Here is a 13,767-nt window from a genome sequence, read left to right on the forward strand (position 1 = left end):
GGAATGATGACGATGTGGTTCCCAGCAAGACAGGCCCTTTCCTTCAACAACTGAAGCCCAGAAGAGGTGGGTGGGCTGGCAGGGCTGAGACAGTGTGACCCGTATCAGGAGCACAGCTCTAGAATCTTTAAAACGAAATGGCTCTTGGATCCTGGAGGACCAAGATTATTATTATTGCTGGGGGACCCACTGCATATGCCGAGGAGAGCTTCACCAACACAGTGGAGCTTCTGCCCCTATGGGTGTGGGCCCCTTCCAAGCAACCCCTGAAGACAGGTTAAAAATAAACGATGGATAGAATGGAATTCCCTAGAGCAGCAGTGTCCAACAGAACTTTCTGCAATGATGGAAATGTTCTAGATCTATGTTGTCCAAGACAGTAGCCACTAGCCAAATGTGGCTCCTGTGACTGAGGAACTGATTATCTTATTTTAGTTCATTTATTATTTTTTTAGAGATCTATCCATTTTGGGGCGCCTGGGTGGCTCAGTCGTAGGTGTCTGCCTTCAGCTCAGGTCATGGTCCCAGGGTCCTGGGATCGAGCCCTGCATCGGGCTCCCTGCTCAACGGGGAGCCTGCTTCTCCCTCTACCACTCCCCCTGCTTGTTTTCCCTCTCTCGCTGTCTCTCTGTCAAATAAATAAAATCTTAAAAAAAAAAAAAAGGTCTATCCATTTTGAGAGAGAGAGAGAGAGAACGTGCACACGAGCAGGGGGAGGGGCAGGGAGAGAGGGCGAGAGCCCGATGCAGGGTCCATCCCACGACCCCGAGACCACAACCCGAGCCAAAACCAAGAGTTGCTCGCTCAACTGACTGAGCCACCCAGGCGCCCCTATTTTAGTTAATTAATTAATTAATTAATTAATTTATTTATTTATTTTAAAGATTTTTATTTATTTATTTGACAGAGAGAGACACAGCGAGAGAGAGAACACAAGCAGGGGGAGTGGGAGAGGGAGAAGCAGGCTCCCTGCAGAGCAGGGAGCCCGATGTGGGACTCAATCCCAGGACCCTGGGATCATGACCTGAGCTGAAGGCAGTCGCTTAACCAACTGAGCCACCCAGGCGCCCTATTTTAGTTAATTTAAAGAGCAGTGTCTTGACAGGACAGCTCTAGAGCCTTCACAAAGGGGCTGCTCTAAGCGCACGGATGAGGAGTTCTCCCCAGCTTATAGCTGAGAGGAAAATCTGAGGTACAAGCAGTGTGCATAGTGTGTTCACATCCATGTGAAATATGTGCCTGAGGTTGGAGGGATGCATTTGCTCAGGAACAGTGGGCAAGTGGTCACAGTGGCTGCTTCTGGGGAGGGAAACTAGGTGGCAGAGGTGGGCGAGGTAGGACCTTTGTTTCTTTTTATTTTTGTATCTGGTATGTGCATTACTTGTTTACAAAAATTAAAAATAGAAAATTTTCTTGTAAAGAAAAAAATTCCAGAGAAGAAAAGTATCCCCTCTGTGTACATGACAGCTTCCAAGGCTGCCTGGCCCAAACCTCAGGCTGCCCCAGAGCAGGTTTCAGAGCTTCTAGGGCCCAGCACTCTCCTAAACAGCTACACTGTCCTCCTCCCTGCTTCACACACCAGCCCAGGCTGGAAGCAAGGCCCACTAGACACAGCCCAAACTGACCCCCCACACTCCCCAAACCCCTCACTTACCCCTCCTCCATCTAGTCTCCAGCCCCAGTAAGCCTCTTTCTCTTTTTGCATCACCAAGTTCACATAAACCTCAGGGCCTTTGCACTTGCAGGTCTGTGCCTGGAACACTAGTCCCCTGGTTCTTCTAGCTGGCTCTCAGAACAAAGGTCACCTCTTAAGAATGGCCTCTCCTGACCACCCTGGCTAAAGTCCTCCCTCTGTTATTCCATATTTTAGCCCTTTGTTTGTTTTCTTCTGTAATTATCTTATTTGTTCATTCTTTAGTGGTTGCTACCTCATTAGAAGGTGAGCTCTGAGAAGCTAGGGGGTTGTCCTGTCCACAGCCATACCTCAAATGTCTACAATGGGGTGTTTCACATAGTAAGTGCTCCATAGATGTTCATGGAATGAGTACATATTGAATGAATTTCCCAAACTCAAAATTCAAATCCCAGACTGGCAAGCTGATCTCAGAGAGGCCTCCCAAGTCCTTTGGGAGCTGAGACAATGCCCCTGCAATGTATACATAGTCTCCTGAGGGGACCACAGTGATGAGCCCAACAGTATCCACAGAGGAATGGTCAACCCATCCTCTGACCTAGGGCCAGTCCTGATGTGGGGCTGGAAACCCAGGGAGGCCTCAGGACTGTCACTGCCCTTAAAGGACAGGCTCAGGGGGGTCACCTAGGGGGCACAGTTGGTTGAGCATCCCACTCTTGATTTCAGCTCAGGTCATGATCTCAGGGTCATAAGATTGAGCCCCACATCTGGTTCCTCGCTGGGCATGGAGTTTGCTTAAGATTCTCTCTCCCTTGGGGCGCCTGGGTGGCTCAGTCGGTTAAGCATCTGTCTTAGGCTCGGGTCATGATCCCAGAGTCCTGGGCTCGAGACCCACATCAGGCTGTCTGCTCAGCGGGGAGCCTGCTTCTCCCTCTCCCACTCCCCCTGCTTGTTTTCCCTCTCTTGCTGTCTCTCTCTCTGTCAAATAAATAAAAAAATCTTAAAAAAAAAAAAAAACGGGGGGAGGGACTGGGTGGCTCAGTCGGTTGAGTGTCTGCCTTTAGCTCGGGTCATGATCCTGGAGTCCTGGGACCAAGCCCCATGTTGGGTTCCCTGCTCAGTGGAGAGCCTGCTTCTCCCTCTGCCCCTCACCCCACTCATATGCTTTCTCTCTCAAATAAATAAATAAATAAATAAAGATTCTCTCTCTCCCTCTGCCCTCCCCCCCTCACTTGCTCACTCTCACATTCTCTCTCTCAAAAAAAAAAAAAAAAAAAAGACAATCTCAGGGTGTCTGCTTATAAACCAGCATTCCCCCACACTATGTTGAGGATAGCATGGTAGACAAGGGACCACTAACTAAGAAAGAACTGTCAACCTACAAGAAAAAGACGTACCTCAAAATACAAATACAGAGAGCATATGACAAGGTAATTGACTGACAAGGATACACAGAGGTTAACAAGCATGTGAGGATCCTAACACTCAAGAAGAGTCAGTCCAAGAGATGCTCTCATTTTGCACCTATTAGACTGACAAAAGTTAGGAAGCTAGAGAATGCCAGGTGTTGGCAGGAATATGGGGGGCCCTTCTGGACTGGAGGACAGAGCTGGCTGGGAGCTTTCAGCTAATTATATATACACATACCCTACGATCTAGCCATTTTGCCCTGATTGTACACCCCCCACTCTCAATCCTCAAAAATGACTACACGGGAAGGCTGGGGGTAGGACTGTAGACCATCTGGAGTCCATCACTGGGAGATGGATCTGTAACATGTGTGGAGGACCCCATGGACACAGCCACATGGAAGGACCTCAGAAACCTAGTGCTGAAGGGAAAGGGTAAGAAGTGGAATGAGCTCTAACGCATAAAGCAATTCGTGCGAAAAGAAATGACACAGAAAACACACATTATGAAAACACACACAAAATCATTAGCACAACTGCCTAAGGGGCAGGGTGATAAGAGTGGGGAATGAGGATCAAAGGGAATTAAAAACACAGACAAAGGAATGAAGCCCAGGAGCAGCAGCCTCCCCAGTGAGGGTCAGTGATACTTCCAGAGGAGGTGACCTGGGTGCTCAGGTTGAGAAGAATAAAGAGCTAACCAGACAGAAGGTCTGAGTGTGTGTGTGCACCCATTGTTGGCCAGAAGGTGCAGTAAATCAACTAACGTTTATTGAGCACCTACTACAGGCCAGGTGCCATTCTACTCATTGGATATACCCTGTGATGAAGACAGGCTCCTGTCCTGAGGTAAAATCTAGAGGTGGAAAGAGACATTAAACCAACTCCCAGGAAAGTGCTGACTAAACACAGACTCCCCAGGCCAATTTTCTGCAGCTCTGAGCATCTACAATGGTAACTGATCCTGACTCCACTCAGAGAAGGGCTCCATGAGGGAAGTGGTATTTGTGGTGAAGGAGGGGAGCACTTGGCCTTGGGATTAGCAGGAAGAAAAGCATCCCAGGCTGAGGGGACAGTCTCTGCAAAGGTCTGGAAAGCAGGCAGGAGTGGGGAGAATTTGAGGCATCTTAATCTGGCCACTTGGGCAGAACATACACAGAGTAAGGGAAAACATTGTACGAGATGAGGCCACACTATAGAGAGCCTTGCAGGCTGTGGATTTCATCCCTAGGGGAGCGAAGAGACCAGGAAGCAAGGGATAGCTGATGCAGATGTGGGAGATGGGTGAGGGGACTGTTGCAGAGTCTAGAGACAGAGCTGGGAACTGGGACAGCTCTCCCAAAATACACACATGGTCTCCCAAAGAGACAGAAATAATGAGGCCATAGAGGGACTGTCCACTTCCCCTCTTATTCTCTGACCTGGGACCAGCATTATCCTGGACAGCTGCATTGCAGTCCCCCAGGCGTGGACCAGGGGGTGGCCAGGGGATGGAGAGAAGTGGAAATTGATCTAAGACGTAGAATAAGAGGATTTGCTAATGGGGGCAGGAAGGTGGTCAAGAACTTGCAGATGCAAAAAGGCAAAGAATTGGGGACCAGGTGGAGTCCACGTGAGTGTTTTAGGGGCCTGAAGAAGGGTGGCAAGGAGGTGGGCAGGGCAGATAATGGTGAAAATCTAAGACCAATGTGCTGTGCTTGACTCTGAAAAAAAGCAACAGGGAAACACCACCACCCTAACTCCCCCATCCTCATGCCTTGCATCCCAACCTCCCCCAGCCTCATCCCTTGGCTTTCCTTTCCTCATCCACCTCTTCCGTTCTCTGAGGTCTCTGACTTATAATTGCGCCCTGGGAGGGGTCTCCAGCACAGGGACTAGAGTGGAGGGGGACACACTGGGGTGATGGTGCCACCTGCTGGAAGCGACAAGAAGTGCAGCATCCCACTTCATCCTCATGTAGAGTGGGGATGGGGGGGCCTTGGGATATCCCTATCCACCCAGGGATCCTGGGAAGAGATGTCTTCCCCTGCTGGTGGTGATCAGGTCATTCCTGGAGGACCATTCAGTTCTGGGTGCTGTATTTTTCAGAATAGTGCTGATAAGCCCCTTGCTACCATACCCAGGTGGGCAAAACTACTGTAATTATCCCTGCTCAGAAACGTTCCACTGCCCTCAGAATTGGGTCCAAGCTCTTTGGTTTTTTTTTTTAATTTTTTTTTAAAGATTTTATTTATTTATTTGAGACAGGGAGAATGAGAGAGAGAGAGCACATGAGAGGGGGGAGGGTCAGAGGGAGAAGCAGGCTCCCCGCTGAGCAGGGAGCCTGATGCGGGACTTGATCCCGGGACTCCAGGATCATGACCTGAACCGAAAGCAGTCGCTTAACCAACTGAGCCACCCAGGCGCCCTTTTTTTAAAATTTTTTAAAGATTTTATTTATTTATTTGAGAAAAGAGAGCGAGCACGAGTGGGGGGGGAGGGGCAGAGGGAAAGGGAGAAGCAGAGGAGGGAGGAGGGAGACTGATATAGGGCTCTATCTCAGGACCCCGAGATCATGATCTGGGCTGAAGGCAGATGCTTAACCAACTGAGCCATCCAGGGGCCCCATTTTTTTTAAGTTTATTTATTTATTTTTTAGTAATCTCTATACCCAACGTGGGGGCTCAAACTCACAACCCTGAGGCCAAGAGATGCATGCTCTTCCTACAGAACCACCCAGGGGCCTCTGGGTCCAGGCTCTTTAACAAAGCATTTGAGGATTTGGCCCTGGCCTTAGGCACACTTCATTCCTATTAGTCTCTCTTTCTCTTTCTTTCTTTCTTTCTTTCTTTCTTTCTTTCTTTCTTTCTTTCTTTCTTTCTTTCTTTCTTTTCTTTCTTTCTTTCTTTCTTTCTTTCTTTCTTTCTTTCTTTCTTTCTTCTTTCTTTCTTTCTTCTTAAGATTTTATTTATTTATTTGTCAGAGAGAGAGATAGGGAGAGAGCACAAGCAGGTAGAGTGGCAGGCAGAGCAGGCAGAGGGAGAAGCAGGCTCCCCACTGAGCAGAGAGCCCGATGTGGACTCGATCCCAGGACCCTGGGATCATGACCCGAGGCAAAGGCAGCTGCCCAACCGACTGAGCCACCCAGGCATCCTTCATTCCTGTTAGTTTCAATACCAACTTCCTCCCTCTGCTCTTCCTCCTTCCCCCACCCCTCTCCGACCCCTGCATCTCCAGTCCTTTTCACAGGTTGTTTTCTCTTCCTAGAACACTCTTCTGCTCCCTACTGGTTTTCCAAATTCCTACTCCTCTTTCAGGTCTCAAATTCTCCATCAGCCAGGAGGAGATCTTCCAGCACCTCGACATTAACTAGGCAAAGAGGGGAGGGAAGGAGTGTTTCAGGCAGTGGAAACAGCATCTGCAAAGGCCTACAATGCTTTCAAAGAAATGGCAGGGGGCTAGAGATCAGAGAGAATGACAGAGCTGACAGAGCTGGTAGGGCTGCAGCCACAGACCCCCACATGGCTCACAATCCGGGATGAGGGGTTGATTCCCTGGTGAATGACAAAATTTTCTGCAGCAAAGGACATGATCAGATGTGTGTTTGGAAAGACCCACATGAGGCTCCCAAGAGAGAAAGGCACTGAAGAGGCTAAAGTGGGTGTAGGGAGAATAAGTAGGGGTTGCATAGATGGGAGATGATGGGGGCTTGGATCCTTGAGCCCCTATTTCTTGCTGCCTGGGGCTGTAGCCTCCCAGACGGGACCCCTACTCAGCCCAGTGTGCTCCACACCAACTCGGGCTGCCTGCTGCAGCCCCCTGCCCCCAACTTCTCATCTTCTGGCATTAGGTTTCCAATGCTGCCTGCCCCTCAGAGCCAGAACCAGTGTATTGTGGGAGCTGCCATCCCATTTTATTTTATTATTTGGGGGGAGGGCAGAGGGAGAAGGAGTCAATGAGGAGCGTGACTGGGGGCTTGATCTCACAACCCTGAGATCATGACCTCAGCCGAAATCCAGAGTCAGACACTTAACCGACTGAGCCACCCAGGCGCCCCTGCCATCCCATATTAGAGCAGGACAGGACAGTGGTCTCAAAGTTGGGAAGTCAGTAGAGAGTGGCAGGGATGAGATTTGAGCCAGAGTCTGTCTGCCTCCTCCAGCACACTAGGTGGGCTAGCAGTTACAGGCAGGGCTGTCACCTGATGGCTGGCTTTACCTTTACCTTTCTCTGCCTCAGCATCCTCTCCTACAAAATCGGAATTATCATAGTAAACTGCTCTATGCGGTTTGTGAAGAATATATGGAATAAATGCCCATAAGGGGCCCAGCACAGCATCGGGCATACAGTAGGTGCTCAATAAAAGATTGCTGTTCACAATAATACTGTCCCAGGAACTTAACATGCTCACTGGGGAGGTGTGTTCAGGCTCCTGAATCAGGGGAAAGACAAACAAAGCCTGCGGGGAGGGGCGGGCGGGGAGAAGTGGGTGGCTGGGAAGGGAGAAGAAAGCAGAGATAGCATCTCAGGGCGGGTCCAGAGCTAGGTCACCCTGAGTTCCAAGCACAGAGCAGGTGTCAAGGGCACCAGCTCTGCAGGGCCTTAAATGCCACACTGAGAAGCCCCCAAAAGTTTTGGAGTCAGAGCAGCACAGATAGTTCCTAAACCCAGGGGTGAGATGCTTCCTCCTCCACAGGTGACAGCACTGGCTTTGGAGGCCCGTGGGAGCCAGGACAGCAGAGGAAGACGCTGGCAGCCGGGGACACATTCTCAGTGCTCAGAGAACTTGTGCTCAGGTAGCCCTTCCCCGGGGCGAGAACGGCCCCTATGAATGTAATTCCCCAGCTAGTCACACGGTGGCAATAGCGTAACACGAAAGTCCTCTTCACCCCCCCTTTCCACCCAAACCAGAGCCAAGTTCCAGTGTCTTCTAGGTTCCTCTAAGAGCTCCTGCTCCCATCACTAGGGCAGTGCTGCCTTTGCTGAGTCTACAGATCAGACTACCGTGGGAGTGAAATATTAGACAGGACAGGAGAACTTTCACTCTGGCTTTCTCTCTCTGAAGTTTAGCTCGATGATGTGGCTTTTGCACTGGAGGTGAAGCGATGGGACTGTTTCCATCCGGGATAGAGAGGAACCAGGACGAGGGATGAGGCAACTTTGAGCACCTCCTCTGTGCCAGGCACTATGCCGGACATTCATTCCTACATGAAATCACCACACAGGGGCGCCTGGGGGGCTCAGTCGTTAAGCATCTGCCTTCGACTCAGGTTGTGATCCCAGGGTCCTGGGATCGAGTCCAGCATCGGGCTCCCAGCTCAGCGGGGAGCCTGCTTCTCCCTCTCCCACTCCCCCTGCTTGTGTTCCCTCTCTCGCTGTGTCTCTCTCTGTCAAATAAATAAATAAAATATTCTTTTAAAAAATCACCACACAGTAATGAGGCATCTACTGTGTGCTGGCCACAGGAGACAATTTTTGGCACACAGCAACACATATTTATATATTTATATTATAAATGAGCACGTCGCTTAATAAATATTGACTGAATGACCTACCTTGAGCCCGAGGTACCTAAGACGGGCAGGTAATGAGTTTGGAGCTCTGAGACAAATCTAGAGATTAAGACTCAGGCATTGCTGGCATTTAGGGAATGCCAGTGATCAGTAGTTGAGATCCCTCAGGGAGACTGGTAAATGATCAGCGAAGTGGGCTTGTTTGCTGGACAGGGAAATTGGGAGACATTCCCGCAATGTGAATGCATAGACAAAGGCTTGATAGAAGGGGTAACAGACAAAAGTGAGAGTCCCTGGAACCTTGTCAGTTCCAAAAGGTCAACAGTCAAATGCTCCCAGAAGTGCAGCAGCAAAAGTAATGAAATGCCACCAGATTTGGTCAAAGTGGGGCTGTTGGTGACCTGAAGACAGATTGCAGTAAGACGAGGGAGGAGATGAGGAAGGGAGGCCAGAGGCAGTGGAGGGGAGAAGAGGCAGAGTCTGGCTAGAGGAGCATTGAGGTTTTTCTCCTAAGAGAGAGACTACAGTTTGTGGGCTGCCAGGAAGGAGCAAGAAGACCGGAAGGTTGGAGCTCCAGAGGAGCAAGAGGAGCAAGATGAACAAAAGCCGGAGGAATCATGAGGGCGGGATCCAGATCCCAAGAGGAGGGCTGGCACAGTGGACTCCCGTCTCCTTCTGGGGGCGCTGGGGAAAGGCTGGTGACGTGGAGGGTCAGGGGAGTACCCGGCTGGATGTGGGGCACGCCGGACATCACCGGGTATTGGCCGCCTTTTCCGGGTACATCCCAACAAAGACCGCCTTTCCCTCTTACTCCACACCAGCAGCGAGGATCTGCGGGCCGCCGCTGATTGGTCCGCGAGACCCACCTGACGGAGCCGGCCAATCAGAGGCGCTCTCCTAGGGATGCGGAGTCCCAAACTGCAGTGGGGCCTGGGGGCCCGGAGGGCCACGTGCCTATACGCCCTCCGGCCAGCGCGGAACCTGAGGCTGTGCCCCGCCTCCCCCCGCCACGCCCCGTTTCCGCCCGCCCAGAAGGCAAGAGCCCAAACCTTTTTGCTAAATCCTCCTTCTACTCTCTGGCGCGGTTCTAATGCCTGGCCCACGGGTGCAAAGCGGTGATTTGTTATTTTTAAAGATTTTATCGATTTATTGAATGGGGAGAGTGAGAGAGAGAATCGCAAGCAGACTCTGCCAGCCCAGAACCCTATGCAGGCCTCGCTATCACCACGGGAGACCGTGACCTGAGTGGAAATCAAGAGTCACAGGCGCCTAACCCACTGAGCCACCCAGGCGCCCCCAAAGTGGTGATTTGGAGGAGGACAGAATCAAGTTCAAGTCACTCAATCACCATGTGACCTAGGACAGGTGTTTAATATTGTTGAGCCTTAGGTTCCTCATCTGTAAAATGGGACTGCTAATACTCACCTAGGTATTTTTGTGAGGATTGTAAAGTGCAGTGCCTGTTATGTGGTGAGCTCCCCCAAACATTGGAGATAGATAGATAGAATTTTATTTTATTTTATTTATTTGAGAGAGAGCACAAGTGAGAGGGGAGGCAGAGGGAAAGGGAGAAGCAGACTCTCCGATGGGGGGGGGGGCGGAGTGTGCGCCGAAGGAGGGTTCGGGATCCAAGACCCTGGGATCATGACCTAAGCTGAAGTCAGATGCTTAAATGGCTGAGCCACCCAGGCACCCTAGTTATATTTTTTATGATTGTTTGTTTTGTCCTGTTTTGTTTAATTTTTTTAAAAATTTCTTTATTTGAGGGGCGCCTGGGTGGCTCAGTTGGTTAAGCGACTGCCTTCGGCTCAGGTCATGATCCCGGAATCCCGGGATCGAGTCCCGCATCGGGCTCCCTGCTCGGCAGGGGGTCTGCTTCTCCCTCTGACCCTCCTCCCTCTCATTCTCTCTGTTTCAAATAAATAAATAAAATCTTAAAAAAAAAATTTCTTTATTTGAGAGAGAGTATAAGAGGGGAGAGGGTCAGAGGGAGAAGCAGACTCCCCGCTGAGCGGGGAGCCCGCCGCGGATCCCAGGACTCCCAGACCATGACCCCAGCCCAAGGCAGATGCCCAACCGACTGAGCCACCCAGGCGCCCTATTTTTTATGATTGTTGATACTGCTCTCCTCAAGGAACTCGCCATACTTGTCACACTCAGACCTGTGTTAAAGCTACTTTTTTTTTTTTTTTTTTTTTTTTTTTGACAGAGAGAGACACAGTGAGAGAGGGAACAAAGCAGGGGGAGTGGGAAAGGGAGAAGCAGGCTCCCCGCAGAGCAGGAAGCCCGATGTGGGGCTGGATCCCAGGACCCTGGGATTATGACCTGAGCCGAAGGCAGACGCTTACTGACTGAGCCACCCAGGTGCCCTAAGGCTACTTTTTACTCCTATTACATTACTAGAATGTAAACTGCTTGTTAACAAGGATGTGCCAATATGCCTTTTCAGTCTTCTAACCCCACAATCCCTTCATTTGGTCTTACAAGGGTAAATTTAACCTACAGAAACAGTAGTAGTAGAACAGAGTACACAAAATCATGGGATTTATAATGCAGAAAACTTCAGTGGTTAGATGGGGATATTTTATGACACAACAGGGTATACTGGAAGAACATCTTTGAAGGCCAGCTCTGAGAGATTGGGCAGACCTTGATCTCTTTGAGCCTCATTAGAACAATATGATAATCATGACTATAACCATTGCAGAACTCTCCAGGTGCCAGGCACTATTTAAAGCTCATATTAAGGGGCACCTGGGTGGCTCAGTCGTTAAGCGTCTGCCTTCAGCTCAGGTCATGATCCCGGGGTCCTGGGATCAAGCCCCGCATCAGGCTCCCTGCTCTGCGGGAAGCCTGCTTCTCCCTCTCCCACTCCCCCTGCTTGTGTTCCCTCTCATGCTGTGTCTCTCTCTGTCAAATAAATAAAATCTTTAAAAAATAATAATAATAAAGCTCATATTAACTCTCAACAATCCCACTTTACAGGGAGGATACACAGGCACAGAGAGGTTCATAGTTATTAAGTGGCAGAGCTGGGGGTTCAAACCAGGCCTTCTGGGCCACAGTCTGTGTTCATAACTTCAGACCATGATGCCTCTCAGACACCGGCTGGCACACTAGAGACCCACCACACGGAACTATGGAGAAGGCTAGGACTAACAGGGCCAAGCCTTTTGTATCCAGGAACTAAAGGAGGTCAATTTGGCTGAAGGGTGGAGAAGGAGGGGAATAAAGTAGACGATGAGCCTGGACTTGCAGGCAAGACCACATCTTGGAAGGAGTCCTAGGCCACAGTGAGGAGCTGGTGTCAGCACATGGGAAGCATGTAACAGGGTGTTCCAAGGGTGTTTCTGACCCCTAATTGTCACAGTCCTGGGAAGTAGAAGGCAGCAGGGGCCTCTGTCACTGTGGCTTAGCTTCAATCCCTGCCAGGCCTGGAGACCCAGGCTCATCGTGGCCCTAAATCCCCCGGCAGCCCCCTGGGCTCCCTCCCTGGGCAGGACTGGAGATGCCACCAACTTGAAGATCCCCAAGTCCTCCTCTCTGATCTTATTTTTTGCTGTAGGCTCACTAATAAACTAATTAGACCTTCTGAAACCAACTGCAACTTCCCATTGACTATCCAAGCCTGTGCTTCCAGTTTTGATCTTGGAGATGCCCTATCATTTAAGGCCTCTGAAGGTCTCCCCAAGGTGCTTATTATCAACTCTAGACCCATAAACTTATGGGCTTTATTATAAACCGACTCTCCACATGAGGGGCCCAGGATTTTTTGGGGAGGTGGGGGACTTTTTGATTGTCAGGCCTCAGGTGGTCTTACCACTGACTTCTCTGGCAACTCCCTGGAATTCTCCTCAGATTTCCTGTGTTTTCCCACTGTGTCTCCCATCCCCACCAAATCAGGCTATGAAGACTTGTAGTACTGGCATAAGGATAGGTTTATCAGTCAATGGAACAGATTGAGAATTCAAAAATAAATCCATGCTTCTATGGTCAATTGATTTTTCAACAAGGGTGCCAAGACCATTCACTGGGGAAAGACAGACTTCAATAAATGGTGCTGGGACAACGGGATAGCCACATGCAAAAGAATACAGCTAGATCCCTATCTAACATTATAAAGTAACTCAAAATGGATCAAAGTCTTAAATGTAAGAGCTAAAACTATAAAACCCTTAGGAGTTAACATAGGGTAAAATTTCATGAACTGGGATCAGGAAATGGTTTCTTAGATACTACCAGAAACACAGCAACAAAAGAAAAAATAGACAAGTCAGACTGCACAGACATGAAAAACTTCTGTATTTTGAAGGATACCATCAAGAAAGAGAAAAGGCAATCCACAGAATGGGAGAAAATATTTATAAATCTTATATCCAATAAAGGACTTGTATCCAGAATATGTGAAGAACTCTTTTAATTCAACAACAACAACAAAGAACAAATTACCCCATTTTTAAAAATAATTTATTCTTTTATTTGACAGAGGGAGAGAGAGAGAGAACACAAGCAGGGGAGTGGCAGGCAGAGGGAGAGGGAGAAGCAGGCTCACCACCTAGCAGGGAGCCTGATGTGGGGCTGGATCCCAGGACCCTGAGATCATGACCTGAGCCGAAGGCAGATGCTTAACCAGCTGAGCCACCCAGGCGTCCCAGACAAATTACCCAATTTTAAAAATGCACAAATAATCTGATAAACAAAGACATACAAATGGCCAATAGACACACTAAAATGTACTCAATCATCATTAGGGAGATGCATCATTAGGGAAATGCAAATGAAAATCACAATGGGATACCATTTTATACCTACTAGGATGACTACTCAAAAAAGTGGATAATAACAAGTGTTGGTAAAGATGTGATGAAACTGGAACACTTATACATCACTAGTGGGAATGTAAAATGTTGCAGTTGTTTTGGTAACATCTTCAGAAAATTCCTCAGAGTTAAACATGGAGTTACCATCTGGCTCAGCAATTCCACTCCTAGGTATATAGCCAAGAGAAATAAAAACATATGTCCACCCAAAAATGTGTACACAAACGTTAAAAGTAACATTGTTCATAATAGCCCCAAAGTGGAAGCAAGCCAAATATCCATGAACTGACGGACATCAATTGATAAATAGATGTCTTCTCTCTGTACAGGAGACTATTATTTGGCCATAAAAAGGACTGCAGTATTGATACATGCTACAAGATGAATGAACCTGGAAAACATTATACTCAGTA

The sequence above is a fragment of the Mirounga leonina genome, unplaced genomic scaffold (assembly GCF_011800145.1).
Source record: "Mirounga leonina isolate KUSES-001 unplaced genomic scaffold, KU_Mleo_1.0 Mir_104, whole genome shotgun sequence".
NCBI classification, from domain to species: Eukaryota; Metazoa; Chordata; class Mammalia; order Carnivora; family Phocidae; genus Mirounga; species Mirounga leonina.